This window comes from Theobroma cacao, chromosome 2 (genome assembly GCF_053813885.1).
Source record: "Theobroma cacao isolate CCN51 chromosome 2, ASM5381388v1, whole genome shotgun sequence".
NCBI classification, from domain to species: Eukaryota; Viridiplantae; Streptophyta; class Magnoliopsida; order Malvales; family Malvaceae; genus Theobroma; species Theobroma cacao.
Window position 1 is genome coordinate 46,849,754 of NC_142640.1, and position 5,198 is coordinate 46,854,951.

The 5,198-nt window shown below is 34.4% G+C and overlaps 1 pseudogene; it reads left to right on the forward strand.

Annotated features, from left to right (window-relative positions):
- The first annotated feature begins 700 nt into the window (after window positions 1-700).
- Window positions 701-3,149, forward strand: LOC18609945 (alkane hydroxylase MAH1-like; annotated as a pseudogene).
- The last annotated feature ends 2,049 nt before the right edge of the window (window positions 3,150-5,198 follow it).

The following is a 5,198-nucleotide window of genomic DNA, read 5'->3' on the forward strand; positions in this document are numbered from 1 at the left end:
GGTTGAATGGAGATTATATACAATGCGACAATGTCCTAATATCAACCGAAGACTTGAAGATTGAAGGGATACTACTGGTCAAATATTTTATAACGATTTGATTAATATTAACAAAATTTAAAAACATAGAGATTCAATTTACACGAATTATAGTAGATTAAATGAAATATTTGATTGAGTATAGAAATTGAATATAGAATTTGACCTTTAACATGTGAAATTTTTTTAAAAAAAGTCAATATTAACATAAACTTGAAACTTATCTTTCAAAAAAATTGAATTTGAAACTTCAAACTAAAAACATTCTAATTAAAAGTAATATTATTTTGTTCATAAAATCATATAGTTTAATTATTTACAAACGACATATATATATATATATATGAATATTTATTTTTTGTAAATAGTCAATCATTTGAAAATTTCTTTTAATTAACTAATGTTACTGAAATATTGTTTCATTGAATTCTGAATAATAATTTAAGAATTAACTAAAAAAAATTCTGAAAGATGAGAATAAGGTTTGGGCGACGGTTGTAGACCGGATATAGATATTAACAGTGTCGAAAAGTTGGGCTTACGCGTTCAAGGAAGTAGTCATTAGGAAAAGCAAAAGTTTTTCCCGTTCGTTGGCTCTATAAAAGGCAGCTTGGAAAAGCTTGGAAGACAACAAAAACCTCTTTGAGAAAAGCTAGCGACAATGTCACTAGAGATTATTATAGCGATTCTCTTCATTCCCCTTTTTCTCTTTCTTGGCCATTAGTATAGAAACAGAAACTCCCTCGTTACAAATTGGCCCGTTGTTAGAATGATGCCAGCGCTTCTTTGCAACTCAGGGCGAGTTTTCGAGTTCTTCACCGATCTTGTTAACTTTTATGGGGGAACTTTCAAGTTTAAGGGACCTTGGTTTCCTAGCTTGGACTTCGTTCTCACTAGCGATCCCATGAATGTCTACCACATTTTGTGCAGAAACTTCGATAACTATGAAAAGGGTTCGGAGTTTAGAGAAATTTTTGAACTCTTTGAAGAAGGAATTGTCACTTCTGATTCACATAGATGGAGAAGCCAAAGGAAGGTTTTGCATTCATTTACTAAGAATAACAAGAAGTATGCGCTCTATTTAGACAAAATTTTCTGGAAAAAGCTAGAGAAATGTCTAATGCCGGTCCTCGAGCATGTCGTGTATCTGAAAACTGAAGTGGACCTCGAAGATGTACTTCAACGGTTCGACTATGACCACATATGCTTATTAGCATTGGGCTTCGACCCCAAAACTCTATCAGCCGAATTTTCAAACGTTCCAAGCAAAGTGGCATTTGATGAAGTAAAGGAGGCCTTGCTGTACAGGAATATACTACCTGTAAGCATTTGGAAGTTGCAAAGATGGCTTCAGATTGGGGAAGAGAAGAAGTTGAATAAAGGTCTGAAAATCGTGGATGATTTCATATACAACTGCATTTCATCGAAACGAGAAAAACTAAGTAACAAAACAAGAGTGGAAGACAATGAATTCGACTTGCTGACAGCTTTTATAGTCGAAGAAGATGGAGAAATGAGTGTGTAAAGGGGGTTCTTGTGATAGGGAAGGGAAGCGTTGCAAACAAGTAAAAGGATGTGCCAGAAGCGGCAGAAAAGAAGATTGAAGCAGTTCCTGAAGTACTAAGTGCTGTGGCAGGTGGAAGACAATAAGAAGAGACTTAGAGAGTACAAGATAATTAGAGAGAGAATTTAGAGAGAAAAGCTCTCAAGTTGAGAATGTGTTAGCTTGGAGGGGGAGAGAAGAGTCCCCCAAATGAATTGTGAGGCTCTATATATAGTGCTAAAAGTGGCGGTTACATAAGAATAGGCTTTAATGCGCCTAATGAATGACATTATTATGAAGAATATTAATGTAAGTAACCGTTACTGTAATTGGATGTAGTAAGACTTGTTCTCAAGTAAAGGTAATAGAAAATAGGTGTACAAGAATAAGTACAAGAGAAGAAGCTGTACGAGAATAGGTACAAGAGAATAAGCTATACATGAATAAGTATACGAGAACAAGGTAAGAGGGTGAAACACTTGTACTTCAGGAAAGGGTTAAGAGGAAGACCTCTTAACTACCTCCATATCTGAGCCACCAAGCCAAACCCTTTGGAACATCCCAAGATGAAAGTAACCCATGAACCCTACCACTTATTCTGAGCTACTTTCACTGTCATCCAAGTAAAGTGGTTATTCTATTCAAAGTGGTTGTTCTACTTGTATTAGTTGTTCCATATGGAGTAATACTTTACTTTTTTTAATTATTCTGCTTTAAGTAGTACTTCACTTATTCTGCGTGAAGTAGCGCTTCACTTGTTCTGCGTGAAGTAGCGCTTCACTTGTTCTAGTTATTCTGCGTGAAGTACCACTTCACTTATTCTGATCGTTCTGTGTACAACATTATGTTGTAACATAATTCTTTAAAGTAACAGTATTAACCAAAATCTAGTATCTACAGAGTGCTTTAGGGAAATCTGATAAGTTTTTAAGGGACACTGCCTACAGCTTCATAACAGCAGGAAATGACGCTATCAGTACCGGCCTCTCTTGGTTTTTCTGGCTTATTTCAACACATCCATACGTAGAAAGCAAAATTTTAGAAGAGATCAAGGTGCATTCCCCAACAAGCAAAGATAAGAAGTTGATGTCTTTCAATGGGGAAGAGCTGAACAAATTCGTGTACCTACATGCAACCTTGTGTGAGACATTAAGACTATACCACCCACACCTGTCAACAGTAAAACTGCAATCAAATCGGATGTTCTTCCAAGCGGAAATGATGTTGATGAAGGAGCAAGGATCTTTATTTCTGTCTATTCAATGGGAAGGATGGAAGAAATATGGGGTAAAGATTGTTTAGAATTCAAACCAGAAAGGTGGATTTCGGAGCATGGAGATCTGGTACATGTACCATCTTACAAATTCATACCATTTAGTGCAGGACCAAGAGTTTTTGTTTGGGGAAAGACTTGAGTTTCAAACATATGAAGACAGTGGCAATTAACCTACTTTGGAATTATCAAGTTGAAGTGGTGGAGGGCCAAACTGGCTGCCCAAGCAGTCACTCTATCGGGCTTCACGTTGAAAATGGTTTGAAGGTTAGAATCAAGAAAAGATGTGTTTGATATGTCGATGAATTTATCCCTTTTTTTTTTTTTGTATTTGAAGAAGCAAGACTTAAATCCAGCTTTTGAATAAGGAGATACACACTTACTACCGAATCAAAGGATTGAGTGTGTCTTTAATTTACTTGTAACTAATCAATATATGAATAAAATTGATAGATGCCTTATGAATAATATTATTCTATCTCATAAAAATGCTATCTTGAGAATAACATATGTAGAAAACAACATTTAAATTGATTATATTTTGAGAATAGTATTTAAATGATCTATTTTGATAAATAAAAGGAATTTTTTTTTTATACAATAAAGATGAAGGGATTCAAAATCAATTCTTTGAGTACGGAAAACATGCATCAATTATTGATCCAAATATTTTGATACAAGATAAAATATTTATTAATCATGCAGTTGAAATTTACCATTTCTTCCATTGTTTCATACAGTAATTATCCTATGCCTATATGGTGCACTCTTTTTTTTTTTTTTTGTCTGATAATGAGTGGCCATAATACAGGGGTTATTTGAGATATATATAACAAGATATTTCTTTCCGAGAGATCACATATTCCCGAACATAGAAGTAATATAATAACCACAAAAGCAGGTATATATAGCTTTGATCTCCAATGTGCCTAACTCATATAGTAGACATATCAAAACTTAATAATCCTTTAATTTTATACATGGTGATCTTTGATTACATAATAAGAGGTTTGAGACTTTCAAGTTAAAATTAATCTCGAATTTCAATAGTTAAAATTAATAATATCTTTTTTAAAAACTTAATGATCATTCGTACATATATAGTATCAAACAAAATATTCTTCTTTTCTTAAAAAAAATGCAAATAATTCAGTTGAGAGGCTTTCTGTAAAGATTATGATTTGTTTAACGACCATTCAGACACATATAATATCAAACAAATACCACACATAATCTCTAAGGTGAACCCTCTCAATCAAGTTATTTACATTTTATCAAACAAAGAAAACTTCGCTATCTGCTATAGTTTTAAACTTTGTGTCCCCTAGTTACTGATCTATTAATAAATTCTTTTTGGTTGAGAAAGAAATAGATCCACAGCACCAAGTTCCAGGGGAATGTGATTAATTGGTGAAGGAACGAGCAATGCAACGCCGGTGATAGCCCTGTGATCAGCAAGGCAAGATAGTAGTCTCCATTCCTCGGCCTTTGCATGCAGATAACACAGTCAAAAGGTTGTCCGATATTGGCGTATTCTAAGTTATGTTTGGTATGAGGGAATGTGCGATAGCGTGTCCAACGTCTCTAGCTAGCTAGCTAGCTAGATAACATACCAAAGGCTCTGACAGATTGCTGCGTTAATATTCAGCGGCCAGCAAAGGAACAAAGCTAGTACACCATTAAAATTTGTTTTGGTCTATTACCTCAACGTACAGGGAAAAACATGTTTGCGGGCGGGGGGCGATGACCCAACTTCATTTTCTTCGATTGCAGATAATTTGAGCTGTTCCTGTATGTCTTGCATCTGTAAACTATAATTTTTCTCAGCAACATCTTGAGCAGAAGATCGACGACGGCGTCAGACGTGGCATAGTCATTGTTGATTGCAGCAGACTTTTCCGATTTATCTTTACAACTCTAAGGAAAGTCAGTTCACGTAGTTGTTCTTGTTATCCACAATTTCGTATTATCTCTCCAAACTTTTAGGAAGGTCGTCCATGGCGAGATTTGTTATGTGGTCGTGTAAATCTGTGATGTGTGCAGAGACTTATGATTGATGGTTAACTAGTTCATGTGTATCAAAAATTAGATAATGATATATGATTTAATTATCCAAAAATGTGTGTATATATGTCTATTTTTATATATATATGAAAAAGAAATAATTATCCAAATTCTTTCTCTTTACATTATTTGAAATTTTCAAATTATTCAAAAAAAAAAATCAAAGGATCCACTATGTATAAATATTAATAAAAAGTCTAGACTTATTCCTATCTCATCCCTCTGCCACACTACTACCTGACCGCACATCAAAAGGACACATTACACATGCCATACCTA